The sequence below is a fragment of the Hemiscyllium ocellatum genome, unplaced genomic scaffold (genome assembly GCF_020745735.1).
Source record: "Hemiscyllium ocellatum isolate sHemOce1 unplaced genomic scaffold, sHemOce1.pat.X.cur. scaffold_834_pat_ctg1, whole genome shotgun sequence".
NCBI lineage: Eukaryota > Metazoa > Chordata > Chondrichthyes > Orectolobiformes > Hemiscylliidae > Hemiscyllium > Hemiscyllium ocellatum.
Genome location: NW_026869261.1, coordinates 7,664 through 24,728, shown reverse-complemented (window position 1 = coordinate 24,728; position 17,065 = coordinate 7,664). Strand labels below are relative to the sequence as shown.

General features: G+C 45.6%; 1 long non-coding RNA gene across 1 annotated transcript; it reads right to left on the bottom strand.

Annotated features, from left to right (window-relative positions):
* Window positions 1–5,740: 5,740 nt before the first annotated feature.
* On the bottom strand, window positions 5,741–16,664 carry LOC132814487 (uncharacterized). The gene is made up of 5 exons (XR_009644422.1): window positions 16,619–16,664; window positions 15,874–15,980; window positions 9,336–9,441; window positions 6,817–6,907; window positions 5,741–5,844 (listed from the first exon to the last, which is right to left on the bottom strand). It is a non-coding gene; the product is annotated as an uncharacterized LOC132814487 (long non-coding RNA).
* Window positions 16,665–17,065: the final 401 nt, after the last annotated feature.

Genomic DNA, 17,065 nt, shown 5'->3' with positions numbered 1-17,065 from the left:
GCAGAGGGTGGGGAGACAGAGAGGCTGGCGGGATAGAGAGGGGTGGCACAGAGAAGGGGGAAGAGAGAGATGGGGAACAGACAGTAGGGACAGAGGAAGCAACGGGAACAGGTGCGGTGAGGCAGCAGACAGACAGATGGGGTCAGACAGAGAGGGGGAGACGGGGATAACAAACAGACAGGGGAGACAGGCAGAGAGGGGGAAGATGGAGAGAATTTTTACAGATCAAAATTCAACCCTGTTGCTGTTTTCTCTCCATCCCCTTCAATCCCTCTGAAGGGCTCAGAACAACTGCATAGTAAACTGCAAAGTAGAGTTTCAGGGAGATCATTTGTTGACATTTGGGATGGTGACCATTATTGGTCAAGGCACTGATTAATAAATGGACTGGGTTCAATTCCACTGTCTGTGTGGTGTTCACACATTCTCCCAGTGTGTGTCTGCGTGACCTTCCTCTGGGTGCTCTGGTTTCCTCTCTCAATCCAAAGTCTTGCAGGTAAGGTGAATTCGCTGTGGGAAATGAGAGGTTACAGAGTTAGGGTGGAATGCTGTTCCGTTGATTGGTATAGTCTCATGGGCCGAATGGCCTGTTTTCACACTGTAGGGATTCTGTCACTGAGTATAGAAGTTAGGAGGTCGTGTAGCGGCTGTACAGGGCATTGGTGAGGACAATTTTAGAATACTACATTCAATTCTGGTCTCCCTGATTTCAGAAAGATGTTACCACAATAAACTCAACCTCAATGACAGGTTCCTGGGAAATGCTGATGAATAAACAGACCGTGCAGTGTGGGTTGATAGTTCCTTGAAAGTGGGGTTGAAGGTAGACAGGTCGGTGAAGGTGATGCTTGTAATGCTAGCTGTTATTGGGCAGCGCATTGAGGATAGGAGTTGGGAGATCATGTTTTGGTTGTACAGTTTATTGGCTCGGCCACTTTTGTGATTTCCGCACTGCTTTCAATTCCAGTCTCCCTGCTCTCGGATGGATGTTGAGAAACTTGAAAGAATTCAGAAAAGATTTACAAGGGTGCTGCCAGTATTGGAACATTAGAACCATAGGGAGAGGCTGAATAGGCTGAGGCTATTTTCCCTGGATCACTGAACACTTGAGGTGGCATTGCAGAACTTTATAAAATTATGAGGAGCAAGGATAGGGTGACTAGTCATGGTTTCTTTTTTATCCCAGGGTATGGGAATCTAAGAGTAGAGAGCATAGGTTTAACAGGAGAGGGGAAAGACTTCAAGGGGATTTGGAGGCTTTGGAGAGGGTGAAAACAGGTTTACCAGGATGTTGTCTGGATTAGGAGAGGCTGGAAAAACTTTTGTCTTTGGCAAGTCAGTTGCTGCAGGGTAACCCGAGACGCACAGACAGAGTGAATAATGTGTATCTTTTCTCCAAGGTGGAAGTGACAAATTCTAGAGCCAGACATTTAAGAGGAGAGGGGGCAGTTTAAAGGAAATGAAAACCAAAACAACTGCAGATGCTGTAAACCAGGAAGAGAAACAGAAGTTTCTGAAAACGCTCGGCAGGTCCAGCAGCATCTGTGAAGAGAAATCAGAGTTAACGTTTCTGAGGAAGGGGGACCAGTCCCGAAACATTAACTCATTTTTCTTCACAGACGCTGCATGACCTGCTGGGCATTTCCAACAATATCTGTGCAGGTTTAAAGGGAGATATGTCAGACAAGTTTCTTAAGCAGAAGGTGGGTCAGTGACTAGAATGTACTCTCCTGGGAGATGGTAAAAGCAGAAACAATCACAATGTTTTTGAGGGGTTTGGGCAGACACACAAGCAGGCATGGGGTGGCAGGGATATGGATCACGTACAGGCAGATGGAATTAGTTTGGAATGGCATCATGATCCACACAGACACGGTGGGCCGATTATTCTGGTGCTGTAACTGTTACATTTTCCAAAGGGAAGAATGTCTTTTGAAGAAGTAACAAAGGATTGATGAGGGCAGAGCGGTGGACATGATCTATGTGGACTTCAGTAAGGTGTTCCGCAAGGCTCCTCATGGGACACTGGTTAGCAAGGTTAGATCTCATGGAATACAGAGGAAACCAGCCATTTGGATACAGAACTGACTCAAAGGTAGAAGACAGAGTGGTGGAGGGCTGCTTTGCAGACTTGAGGCATGTGACCAGTGGAGTGTCACAACAATCGCTGTTTGATCCACTACTTTTTGTCATTTATATAAATTACTGGGATGCGAACATAGGAGGTATGGTTAGTAAGTTTGCAGATCACACCAACATTGGAGGTGTAGTGGACAGTGAAGAAGATTACCTCAGAGTACAATGGGAGCTTGATCAGATGGGCGGATGGGCTGAGGAGTGGCAGATGGAGTTTAATTTAGAAAAATGTGAGGTGCTGCAGTAAGGACTTATCCACTTAATGATAAGGTCCTCGGGAGCATTGCTGAACAAAGACACCTCGGAGTGCAGATTCATAGCTTCTTGAAAGTGGAGTCGCAGGTAGATAGGATAGTGAAGGCAGCGTTTGGTATGATTTCCCTTATTGGTCAGAGCATTGAGTACAGGAGTTAGGAGATCATATTGCGGCTGCACGGGACATTGCTTAGGCCACTGTTGGAATAATCCATAGAATTCTGGTTTCCTTCCTATCAAAACAATATTGTGAAACTTGAAAGGGGTCAGAAAAGAATTTCAAGGACGTTGCCAGGACTGGAGGATTCGAGCTACCGGGAGAAGTTGAGTAGGCTGTGTTCCCTGGAGCGTCACAGACTGATGGGTGACCTTATCAAGGTTTGCAAAATCACGAGGGGCATGGATAGGGGAAATACACAAGTTCAGATGGTTGGCATAGTCTCATTGGCCGAATGGCCTGCTTCCACACTGTAGGGATTTGGTCACTGAGTATAGGAGTTAGCTACAGTTGTGCTGTACTGGGCATTGGTGAGGCCAGTTTTAGAATGCTACATTCAATTCTATTCTCCCTGATTTCGGAAAAATGTTAGCACAATAGGGCTCAACCTCATAATGACAAGTTCCTGGGAAGTGTGCACAAACAAATACACTGTGCAGTGTGTGTTGATAATTCATTGAAAGTGGGGTTGAAGGTAGACAGGTCGGTGAAGGTGGTGTTTGGTATGCTCGCTGTTATTGGGCAGTGCATTGAGTATAGGAGTTGGGAGATCATGGTTCGGTTCTACAGTATATTAGCCTGGCCATTTTTGGAATTCCCAGACTGCTTTCCATTCTGGTCTCCCTGCTCCAGGAAAGATGTTGGGAAACCTGAACAAGTTCAGCAAAGATTTACAAGAGTGTTCCCAGTATTGGGACATTTGAACCATAGGGAGGGGCTGAGGCTATTTTCCCTGGAGCAGGAGATGCTGTGGGATGGCTTTATACAACTTTATAAAGTTGTGAGGAGCAACAACAGGGTGACTAGTCAGTTTCTTTATTCCCAGGTTAGGGGAGTCCAAAAACAGAGGGCATAGGTTTAACGTGAGAGGGGAAAGACTTCAAGGGGACCATAGGAACAACTTGCTTGGTACATGTATAAATGAGCTGATTGGCATGGACGATTAGGACAGAGGGTCTGTTTCCATTCTGTACATCTCTATGACTCTGTTTCACAAAATTTGAGCAGGGATTCAGAAAATATCTACAAGGTTATTGCTAGGACTGTGGAGTTAAAGGGAAAGGCTGAATAAGCTGGGGCTTTTTTCCCAGAGCTTCCGAGACTGAGGGGATACCTTACAGAGAAGCACAGATAGGGTGAATAGCCAAGGTCTTTGTTCCAACCCAGTGTCGGGGAGTTCAAAACTACAGGGTATTGGATTTTAGGTGAGAGGAGAAAAGGTTTCAAATGGACCTGAGGGCCAAACGGTTCACTCAGAGGTTGGTGAGCGTATGGAATGAGATGCTATAGGAATGATGAACACAGGCCAAATTAAATTTAAAAGGCGTCTGGAGGGGGACATGAATAGAAAGTGTTCATGTGTGATATAGGCCAACTCTCCCAAATGGAGCTGGGTCAGGTTAGGATATCTGGTCGACATGGACGAGTTGGACTGAAGGGCCTGTTTCCGTGCTGGATAACTCTCTGACTCGAAGTGCCTCAGCAAAATGGTGGAAATCCACAATAAAAACAAAACCTGCTGGAGATCCTCAGCGGGTCAGGCAGCATCTGAAATGGTGACAGATGCAGGAAACAGTGCAGCCTTGAAGTAGTGTTGAGATGATCACACCAAGCACTACAATATCGATTACTCGCTGAGTGCCAGAACGTGGAGCGAGAATAAATAGGTATTTGATGACCAGCATGAATACGATGGGGTTGGAAAGCTGACGTTCTAGGTCAGGACTATTCATCAGGACTGACACAGGGTCCCGACCCAAAACATCAACTTTCCTGCTCCTCTGATACTGCCTGACCTGCTTCGCTCCCCCAGGTCGACATTGACTTCCAGCAATGCCCCCATTTTATCCATACTGGTGATTGTGTTCAGATCAGGCAGCATCAGTAGTGCTTGGTGTGACCATCTCAACACTAGTTCAAGTTCTACCTGCGCCTCTACTTTCGAGGAATTATGAATCTGCACTGCAAGGTGTCTTTCTTCAGCAACACTCCCCAGGACCTGACCATTAAGTCTATCAGTCCTGCTAAGCTTTGCTTTTCCAAAATACAGCACCTTGCGTTTATCTAAATTAAACTCCATCTGCCACTCCTCAGCCCATTTGCCCATCTGATCAAGATCCCATTGTAATCCGAGGGAACATACTCCATTGTACGCTATATCTTCAATTTTGGTGTCATCTGCCAACTTACTAACTATACCTCCTATGTTCACATCCAAATCATTTATACAAATGACAAAATGCAGGGGGCCCAGCACAGATCCTTGTGGCACCCCACTGATCACAGGCCTCCAGTCCAAATAACTATCTTCCACCATTACCCTCTGTCGTCTAACTTTGAGCCAGTTCTGTATCCAAATGGCTAGTTCTCCCTGTATTCTGTGAGATCTAACCTTGCTAATCAGTCTCCCATGGGGAACCGTGACGAACGCCTTACTGAAGTCCATACAGATCACATCTACCGCTCTGCCCTCATCAATCCTCTTTGTTACTTCTTCAAAAACAGCTCAATCAAGTACGTGATACACGATTTTCCACACACAAAGCCATGCCGACTATCCCTCATCATAGAACATAGACAAGTACAGCACAGAACAGGACCTTACGTCCACGATGTTGCACCGAGATTTAATCCTAATGTAAAACATACTAACTTAACCTACGCACCCCTCACTGCTATCCATGTGCACGTCCTGCAGTCGCATAAATGTGCCCAAAGACTTCGCTTCCACCACCAACGCTGGTAACGCATTCCATGCATTCACAACTCTCTGTGTAAAACACCTACCCCTGACGCGTCCTTTATACCTTCCTCCTAAAATCTTCATAGTATGACTTCCCATACAAGTCAATCCTGCCCTATGGAAAATTCTCTGGCTATTGATTGTATCTATTCCTGTCATTATTTTGTACAACTTTAAGGTCTCCTCTCTTCCTCTTTCTGTCCAGAGAGAAGAGTCCGAGCTTATTCAAACTTTCTTCATACAGGAAACCTTCCAGTCCAGGAAGCATGCTAGTAAACCTTGTTTGCACCCTCTCCAAGACGCCAATTTTTATTTCTCACTTGATGATGGCCCTTTCTGATTCCTGCGCTGAGCTTCTGAATTTCATCTTAAAACTCTGTGTCTCACTTACCTCCCAAAAACATCGACCAGCCATGTGTCATCTATTCTAGTATCACCGTTTCTGACCTGATGTCCAATGGAGCCGGTCATATTCCTATAATAAACATCTCAGCTGTATACAGAACAGAAAGAGACTCTGGTGATCCAACTGTGAGAAAGAAAACTACCACCGAACTATCCTGATCTATTTTCCAGTACTTGTGGAAAAGTCTCCTCTATCATAGCATCGCAAGTGCACACGAAGTACATCTCAAATGTTTTCGGGATTTGTGTCTCCCACCCTGACAGACAGTGAGGTTTAGTGCAACTGTTGCTCTATGACGACATCACCCACAGGAACACAGAGCAGCTGGGTCTGTGCAAACCAGAGATCGCCCATACATTGGGAAGGATGGCAGGGTCCCTGAGAGGGGGCACAGGAGATTTACCAGGATGGTACAAGGAATGGGGGATTTTATTTGCAGGGACATGGGTGTTAATGGTACAAATCAATAATATCCATATACAATAGATGGACTCTCCTTTCTAACCTCTCCCCTTGCCTGGGCTGGGTAACCTTCAGGTTAAAACCACCACCAGCCATCTCTCCCTAATGGGAGAGCAGCCCTATGGTCTAGTCGGACAATGCTGCCTTTCCCTTTTACACTGTGATGCCACTGTGCCTCGGGGGTGGGGAGAGGGAATGCTGAAGGTGGGGGATGGGACACCACTCAGGCACAGTGCTTTGTCCTGGAGGATGTTCACTTTCTTCAATATTGTTGGGGGCTGCACTGATGCAGGCAAGTGGAGAATGTTCCAACACAATCCTGATGTGTACCTTATCGAGAACAAACAGACATTGGGGAATCAGGGGTTTGGGGAAACTGATTGTTCTCCTTGTAGCAGAGCAAATTGTGGCTGCCCTGTGACAGAGGGGTTTACAGAAATTATACATTAGGATAATCAACCTTACACTCATCAGCTCATCATAAACTGTTGACAAGACATATATGAAAGACTTGGGGGAGATCTATTGACAGGATGGTTTGATTCAAACGAGAACTTTTATGCATCAAATAGGAATGAGCTGGAACACAATACTCACAACTAAATGCAAATATCCAGGTCTTTATGAATTGTGTAATTCTGTCAGAGTTTGGTGTTACAAATACTGAGGTTACCATCTGAATGTCCACCTGTAATACAAGTTTATAAAATCCGTCACTGTAAGATCAGGTTAGAAACTCGCACCATCTCCTCCTCCTGGCCCAGGATGACTGGACACATTACCCCTTGTGGAGGTCAGCAGTCAATTCAGGGGGAAATCTACGTGGGTTTCTATCAGTTTCCATCTTGAGACTTCATGTGACCAAACAGGGCAGATCTTTGACACATGGGAGAGAATGTTCCAAGAGTTAGTGAGATGTGGAGAGCAGGATTTGCTGCTTCTTCTTTCCTTCCGTGGTGCTGCTGTGCCTCATCAATAAGACATGGGTTGGGGGGGGGCGGGGGTGCTGAAAGGCTCATGCAGCGCGATGGGCAAGTTGTCACCATTCTGACCAAATAGGCAGCAAGCTTCTCCCAGTCATTCCATAGAGTATCCCTTAAAAGACAGGAATTCTGCATGCTTCCCACTGCCCAGTGTTCCCAGGAAAAGTTTAGAAGAATGATGGGGAAAATCTCCTAGGAAAGGCATAACAGTAAAGTTCCAAAAGGATTATAAACAGTTTACAGAGAGGGATTCATTGGAGAAGTGGGCAACAAGTCGGCAAATGGGAAAATGTGAGGTTGTTCATTTTGGAGAAGATAATAAAAAGAACAGAGGACTATGTAATTCGTGGAAACTGTAGAAAGCTGCACCACAAAGGGAGCAAGAGGTAAATGTGCAGGAAACAAAGCAAGCTAGCACAAAGTTACACCAGGTTATCAGGAAGGGGAATGGAATATTGCTCCTGATTTCAAGGGATTTGCAGTATAAGAGTTTGATGTATATACCTGAGAGCAACTTTATACAGTGCGAGTGAGACCACATCTGGAGGAATGAGAGAAGTTTTGCTCCCTTTATTTAAGGTAATACATCACTTCATCAGAGGCATTCAGAGAAGATTGACTGGGATGATCCTTGGTTTGAAGGGATTCTCTTTTAAGAAAAGGCTGAACAAGTCGGGACTCTACTCACTCGATTTGGGAAGAATGAGAAGGGAACTCTTTCAAACATATCGGCTTCCTCAGGGGTTTGACAAGGTAAAGACTGACAGGATGTGTCCCAGCATGAGGGAACCTAGAACCAGACTCTGGGTCAGTCACAGAATCAAGGGTTTTGTCAACTTTAATGCAACACCAACACGGGTAAGGGGTTTCAGTAGCAAGGGGGAGACAAGCAACATTTTACAGATTGGAATTCCTGGTGTTTGTGATTGTGTAGATGTCTGATCAGAACGTCACCTTGGGGTCAGAATAGGAGAGCAATATTGTGAAGAGTGTAGTTCTGCCTCAGTTCCCAGTGAGAGAGAGGGGCTCAGCAGTAAGGGAAAGGAATTTGTAACAGCAACTGAAGGCAATGAGTTTAACCATTGCAATGTTTCATTGGAGGAAATTTCAGCTAATCGAGTAGTGGGAGTGTGGCAAGCAGTTTGATAACAGTGGAGTAATGGAGAGGGATGATGGGGAGGTAGAGCTGGACATTGTCAGTGTACATGTGAAACCTAACAGTGCTTTTGGACGATGTCACTTCCTGGCAGTATGTAGGTGAGAAACTGGAGGGACCAAGGATAGATCCTTGAGGGACACCAAATACAAGGACTTCAGAAAGGAAAGGGAGAGTGGAGATGGAGAAGGATTTTCCAACAACCTTGAAGTAAAATATTAGTTAGTAGCAGAATGTGTGAGCAGGACATAACCAGAAAAGACAGACAGAACAAGGAACGATATCTGTGAATTGGTAAGGGGGAGTGATGAGGAAGAGGAGCCTGACTCCAAAACTGTTATTTCGACATTCGTGAGATCACCCAACCCCACCCGAGTCTCAGCTAATTGACTGAAATACTTGTCCATCCCTGTGTTATCTCCAGACTTCATTATCCAAACACACTCCTGGCCAGCCTCCCACATTCAACTTACACATAATCTCAAGAATATCTAAAACTCTACTGCCCAAGCGCTCACTTGCTCTAAAACTTGTTGATCCAACAAAGGGCTCCCGTTTACAAGCAACTTAAAATTCTCCCTTGATGTAATTCCTGGCTGTGAACATCCCTGTCTCCCTGCACCACACAACCTGTGAGACCCCGACAACTCATTTTCTTTCAGACTCCCAACGATGCATTTATTCATTGCTTCACCGGATTGGCTGTTTCTACTGTTGTCAAGGCAACATGGTTTGGAATTCCTATCCTAACCCTTTCATATCTGTTTTTCTCCTTTAAGGTATTCCCGAAAACCTGCTTATTTGGCAATTCTTTTGATCACCTGACCTAATATACCCATCTGTTGCCTAATGTCAGAAATTATCAATAGTATTTCTGTAAAATTATAAAAATGATAAAAATACAAACTGTTGTTGATTTGCACATACATTTTCAACTTTTCTCTGTCGCTGAGTGAATAATCTGTAATGTCTCTTACCCAACCACATTGTGGGAGCACCTTCACCACACAAACTGCAGCTGTACAGGAAGTCAAACATCACCCTCTCCACAGGCAATGGGGCTTTGGCATTAATCACTGGGATCTGTGGAGGGAGAAACACACAGTTGATATTTCAGGGAGTGCTAAATGCATTACAGGGAATGAAAATGTTGCAGATTTCGATGGTCAGAAATAGAGGGAAAATGCACTCTTTTGTTGTAAAAAGGAATTATTCACTCGCAAAGTGATTGTGGAAAATTCAGTCCGTTTAGAGAGCAGCACGTTGTTAGGGGTTGGGCAGCAGAGGAAAATTAACTCACAAAAGGTCTGTGAAAGTAACAGTAAAACACTGAACAACCCAAACACCCTGTTTCCCAACACTTTAACTCCCCTTCCCGCTCCACCAAGGACATGCAGGTCCTGGGCCACCTCCACTGTCAAATCCCAGGCATCTGATGCCTGGAGGAAGAACGCCTCATCTTCTGTGTTCGGATCCTCCAACCACATGGGATCAATGTGGATTTCACCAGTTTCCGCATTTCCACTCCCCCCAACCTTATCCCAGATCCAGCCTTCCAACTGGGCACCACCTTCTTGTCCATCTTCCTTCCCACCGATTGGCTGCTGCTTGACCGGCTGTGCTTTTCCAGCATCACACTCTGACATTGAAAACACCCTGACTCTGACACTCTGTAATTCCTGCCCTATCACTCCCTGCCAGGCAAAGCTGTGCATGTGTCCCCCTGCAGCTTGCCCCTCACAAAGTTGGCAGCCACACTCCTGTCCCATGAATCACTGCCCCCAATAAAGGTGGCGGCACTCACTCGCACCATTCACCATTTGAAGCATTTTCCCGTTTGCCACAAACACGGTCCTGGGATTTTCAAATTTGTGTTTTCCGATGTGCACTAAGTTCTGTAAAATGTCTCAGCCCGTTCCATTAAAATTTCCTTTTCTTCCTGGTCAATATGTCTTTCCTTTCCCCTGCCCTGCACCTTCACACGTTCCCAATGCCACGCCCCTCATTCACTCCGATTGGTTGGAGGACCGACAGGCACTGCCTGGTCTTCCAGTCCCATCCCTATCTTCTTATAAGAGGTATAAGAGAGAGAGGGTTCATTCCCGTTTCTACTGATGTCAGACATTAACAACAACTACCTGCATTGTATGGAGCCTTTCACACTAACAATTCTCCTAAAGTGGTTCACGAATGCTGGAAACATTGATTAAAGAGAACAACTTTAAGATACATATTTAAGGAGAACAGAGGGGGTTAGGAAAGATATTCAAGAGGTTTTTTTTTAGATTAGATTACTTACAGTGTGGAAACAGGCCCTTTGGCCCAACAAGCCCACACCAACGCTCTAATGAGCAACCCACCCAGACTCAATCCCCTACATCTAACACTACGGGCAATTTAGCATGGCCAATTCACCTAATCTGCACACTTTTGGACTGTGGGAGGAAACCGGAGCACCTGGATGAAACCCACACAGACACGGGGAGAATGTGCAAACTCCACACAGACAGTTGCCTGAAGTGGGAATTGAACGCTGGTCTCTGGCGCTGTGATGTAACAGTGCTAACCACTGTGCCGCCCGTCTGCAGCTCCAATCGTGGAGTGATGTATGTGGGGAACAGCTTACAATGGAGACAGTTAGTGGTTAACCACAGCTTAACAACCCCATGTCCTAGCCCCCTACCCCACACACCAGGCCTTGTTCTCACAGCCTGCCATTACACACCACCTATGGTTTGCCACTAAGTCTCCATTAACAGCTAGTCACCCTCCCCCAGCCAGATAGTTATCTACTCCTTTATCCAACCATTCTTCTCGCTCTATCCATACCTATCCTTTACTACTTACATCCTCCCCTAAACCCTACCTTCTACATATAAACCAACATTTGTTCTCACAGTAACATCAGCTGTGAGGCAGGGACACCGGATCTGAAACGTTAACTCTGATTTCTCGTCACAGATGCTGCCAGACCTGCTGAGCTTCTCCAGAACCTCCTGGTTGTTGTTTCTGATTTACATCTTCCGCAGTTCTTTTGGTTTTAATTTACCGGGGTTTGTAATTCAGGTCCTACAGCCTCTGTCCCAGTCCCTGCTGTCTCTCCCAGCCCCACCCAGTGACACTGCACCTTCACAGCTCATGGACAGGTGTCGTCTTGCTGGCCACACCCCTCATTCACTCCCATTGGCTGCAGGGCCACACAGACTGTCCTCCCATTGGTCTGGAGCTGCCATCAATCAAGCCATCCCCCATTGTGAGGTGAGTGGTGGGCTCCTCGCTCTCTCTGCCTTGGGATGAGATTCATACTTCACAGTGAATGGGGCAGTATCACAGAGCACAGGGGCTGGGGGCTATTCAGCCCATTGAGGCTGTGTGCTCTCCCTCTGGAGATGCTGCAAATCCGTCCCAACTCCCCTCGCATTTACCCACAGCCTCCCAATCTTTCCATAGAAAGTAAAATTGCAAATCTGTTTGAGAACACCCGCTGTTCAGACTGTTCCAGATGCTCAGAAGGTACTCAGTAAAATATAGGTCACATATTCACATTACTTTCCATTTAACAAAGTAGTTACTAATATTGTGACATTGTTAACAATTCCCCTCTCTCTGCAAATTAAAATATCCCAGAAAAAAATTTGCACCTGGTCGCAATCACTGCTTAATCTTCTCAGATCCAAGAATTATCTGTGCTGAGATGTTCAGCCCAGAAACAATGGACCAACTCGCCCATGCCAACTAGGAATCCTAAACTAACGGAGTCCCACTTGCCAGCTATTGGTCTGAATTCCTCAAAACCCTTCCTCATCACGTACCCAATCGGATGCCTTTTAAATGTTGTAATTGTATCAGTCTCCACTACTTCATCTGGCAGCTCATTCCATTCACACACCACACTCAGCTTGAAAACGTTGCCCTTTTGATCCCTTTTAAATCTTTGCCCTCTCAACTTAAACCCACATGGTCTTGTTTTGGACTCACCTAACCTGGGGGAAGAAAAGACCCCAGCTGTTCACCATATCCACGCCCCTCGTGATTTTATAAATCTCCCAAACGTCACCTCTCAGTCTTTGATTCTCAAGGAAAATTAACCCCAGCCTATTTAGCCTCTCCGTGTAGCCCAAATCCTCCAACTGTAGCAAATCTCTGTAAATCTTGTCTGAACCATTTCAAGTTTCTCAACATCCTTCTCAGAAAAGGAAAATTCGAACTGAAAACGGAATTCCAGAAATGGCTTTATCATAGAACAAAGAACATAGAAAAATACAGCGCAGTACAGGCCCTTTGACCCTCGATGTTGCGCTGACCCAAGACCACCTAACCTACACGAACCCACTATCCTCCATTTGCCTATCCAATGCCCGTTTAAATGCCCATAAAAAGGGAGAGTCCACCACTGCTACTGGCAGGGCATTGCATGAACTCACGACTCGCTGAGTAAAGAATCTACTCCGAACATCTGTCCTATACCTGCCTCCCCTTAATTTAAAGCTATGCCCCTTCGTAATAGCTGACTCTATACGTGGAAAAAGGTTCTCATTGTCAAATGTCCTATACAGCCACAATATAACGTCCCAGCTTCTGTATTCAATGCATTGACCAATAAATATAAGCATACCAAGCACCACCTTCACTACCTGCCGACCTGCGACTCTACATTCAAGGAACAATGTACCTCTTTTTTCAGCAACACTCCCCAGGACTTTACCATTAAATGCATTAAGCCCTGTCCTGATTTGCCTTACCAAAATGCAGCAGCTCACATTTGTCTACATTGAACTCCATCTGCCATTCCTCACTCGAATGGCCCATCTGATCAAGATCCTGTTGTATTCTAAACTAACCTTCTTCACTGTCCACTACATCTACAATTTTGTATTTTCTGTAAACCAACCTCATATATTCACATCGAAGTCATTTATTTAAGGACCAATATCCATTCCTGCAGCACATTGTTTTTCAGAGACTTCCAATCCACAAAGCAACCCTTCATCACCACCCACTGTCTCCTACCTTCAAGCCTGTTTTGTATCCAAACAGATAGTTCTCCCTGCATTCCATGTTATCTAACCTTGCTAACCAGTCTGCTCTGTGGAACCTTGTTCAATGTCCATATGTACAATGTCCAAAGTCTGTCTTCATCAATCTTCCTAGCACTTCTTCAAAAAGAAACTCAATCAGGTTAGAGCGACAATTTCCCACGCACAAAGCCTTGCTGACTCTCGAATCATTCCTTGTCTTTCCAAATACATGTAAATCCTGTCCCTCTGAATCCCTTCCAACAACTTGCCTGCCACTGACTTCAGGCTCACTGTTCTCGTGTTCCTTGGTCTTTTGTTACCACCTTTTTTTAAAAAAAATAAGAATGGCACCCGTCTCCCAGCACCTCACCTGTCACGGACGATAATCCCAATATGTCAGGGAGGGGCCCAACAATCACTTCCCGAGCTTCCCATAAATTTCTGGAATACACCTGATCAGGTCCCAAGGTTTTATCCACCTTGATGCAATTTAAGACATCCTGAAACTCCTCCTCTGTAACAGAGGCTTTTCAAGTTATCAGTATTCATTTCTCCAAACTCTTCCACATCCTTCTCCAGTGAAAAAAAGACATGGAATATTAGAGGTGCGAGGTAGGAGCGAAGGACTTCTGGGAAGGTGAGTCTAACTCAGTAGCTGATAGAGTAGCTCAGACTGAGCTGTCTCAGTCCACAAGGACAGAACTGTTCAAATGGGGTTTGCAGGAGGTGGTGATGGATCCAGCAAGACGGAAAAAAATACTACATCTTATCGTTATGAGCCTACCAGCTGCAAATGCATCTGTCCATGACAGTATCGGTAAGAGCGACCATCCCACAGTCTTTTTGGAGACAAGGACTCACCTTAAAGTTGAGAAAAACCTCCCTTGTGCTGAGTGGTACTATCACCGTGTTAAATGGGACAGATGTAGGAACTCAAACTGGATCCCTCTGAGGCACTGTGGGATAACAGCAGCAGCAGAACTGTACTCCAGCACAATCTGTAATCTCATGGGTTTGTACATCCCGCACTCACCCATCACAATGGACAGGAAAGAAGGGCATGCCATGAGCAGCACCAGGCGTACCTAAAAATGAAGGGCCAACCTGGTGAAGCTACCAAACAGGAATATCTGCATAATCAAACAGCATCAGCAGCAAGCAACAGAGCTAAGTCATTCCACAACCAATGGAGTGGATCAGGGCTCTGCAGTTCTGCCACACCCAGTTGTGAATGGTAATGGACAATTAAACAACTCGTTGCAGGAAGCACCACAGATATCCCCACCCTTACTGATGGAGGGGTCTCATACATCCATGCAGAAGATAAGATGACAGCATTTGCAGCAATTTTCAGCCAGATGCAAAGTGGGATGATCCATCTCAACCTTCTCCAGTGGTTCCTAACATCACAGATGTGAGCTTTAAGCCAGTTCGGTTGAGTTTGAATAATACAAACAAAATGGTTAAGTAGTGTAAAGGCTTTGGGTCCTGCTAACATTCTGGCAATAATACTGATAGCTTGTGCTCCAGAACTTGCCACCCACCAAGCCACGTACCGCTCCAGGACTGGCATCTACTGACAATGTGGAACGTTGCCCAGGGACGTTCAACACAAAAACAAAGGGCAATCCAATCCAGGCAATTTCCCTCTGTCAGTCCACACACGATCAGCAGTAAAGTGATGGAAGTAGTCATTAGCAGGACGACCAAGCAGCAGCTGCTCAGCAACAGCCAGCTGAGTGACACTCATTTTAGGCTCCACCAGGGCCACTCAGCTCCCGATTGTGTTACCGCCTGATTCACAACCTGACAACCAGCTGTATCCCAGAGGGGAGGGGAGGGGGACAGCTCAGTCCCACTCCAAGACTACTATTTCTAGCTGATTCCACCCTCATCTCAGCTCATATACTCAAACTCTCATTCATCGTGTGTTATCTCCAGACTTAATTATCCAAACACACTCCTAGCCAGCCTCTCACATTCAACCTCTCTGTAATCTCAAGAAAAATTGAAAACTGTCGCCCATGTGCTCACTTCTCCCCAAACATGTTGATCCATCAAAAGGCTCCTATTCATAAGCAACAACAATTTAGAGAACTCACTCTTCATATAATTCCTGGCTGTGATCATCCCTAGCTCCCTTCACCACACATCCTTCGAGACCTCGACAACCCATTTTCTTCGAGACTCCCAATGATTTGTTAATTCATTACTTCAACTGTGTGGCTGATTCTACAGTTGCTAAAGCAACATGGTCTGGAATTTGCAGACAAAACCTCACAGGTCTGCTTTCCACTTTTAAGACATCCCTCAAAACCTACTTTTTGGTAATGCTTTTGGTCACCTGACCAAATATCTCCAGCTCTGGCCTCATATCTAAAGTCCTCAATAATATTTTTGTGAAAGCATGATAATAAAACTACAAACTGTTCTTGATTTGGACATTATCTTCAAATCATCACTGTTGCTGTAATGAATAATCTGTAATGTCTCTTACCCAACCACATTGTGGGAGCATCTTCACCACACAAACTGCAGCTGTACAAGAAAGTCAAACATCACCCTCTCCCCAGGCAACAGGGCTTTGGCATTAATCACTGGGATCTGTGGAAGGAGAAACACAGTTGATGTTTCAGGGAGTGCAAAATGAATTACAGGGAATGAAAATGGTGCAGAACTTGATTGTCAGAAATGGAAGGAAAATACACTTGCTTATTGGAAAAAAGAATTCTTGACTGTCAAAAATATTCAAGATAAAAGTAATCTGATAATAGAGCAGTACATGGTCAGGGACTGGGCCACAGCGAAAAACTCATTTACAAAGGGTCTATAAAAGTAATAATACAGTAGTAAACAGACCAAAAATACACCCCCATGGTTGGAGACTGAGGAAGCTCGACATTGACAAAGTGGTCCTGAGGGAGCCCAGAGGTGAATCAGAGCAGGATTGGCTGCTGTCATCACAATGACTCTGTACCAGAGAGAGGCTGCACATGCGCCTGGCTGCACCTTGCCCCCTACAAAGATGGCGGCTCCGCACGTGTCCAGTGAATCCTTGTCCCGAATAAAGATGGCGGCGCTCACTCAGCCCTGCAGCCGCTGAGGCAATTCTCCATTTACTGCAAACACGGGACTGGGACGGTCACATTTGTGTTTTCCGACATGCACAATTTGTTTGTAAAACCTCTCCGCTCATAGCAACACAGTTTTTCTCCCGTTTCCCTGTTTATTTCTTTCCTTACCGTCTCCTTTCTCTCCATAACTTCCCGAGCATTCATTACAGCGACTGAGTCAGGCGCGAGGGTGATCACATGGTTCACAATAGCTCCGCCCTTCATTGACTGTGATTGGTTGGAGGACTAACCTCCCGCTAGGTCCTCCAGCTCCGCCCACCGTCCTTTCATTGGTCCGGTGCTGACATCAATCACCCGGGAATCACTGTTGGTTGGAGCATGCGCAGTGTGTCCTGCTTGTGCTGAGATGTTGGGTCATGTGATGGGAGGAAACAACAATGACTGCAGATGCTGGAACCCAGATTCTGGGTCAGTGGTGCTGGAGGAGCACAGCAGTTCATGCAGCATCCAAAGGGCAGAGAAAAAGCCCTTCATCAGGAATAAAGGCAGTGAGCCTGAAGCGTGGAGAGATAAGCGAGAGGAGGGTGGGGAGAAAGTAGCATAGAGTCCAATGGA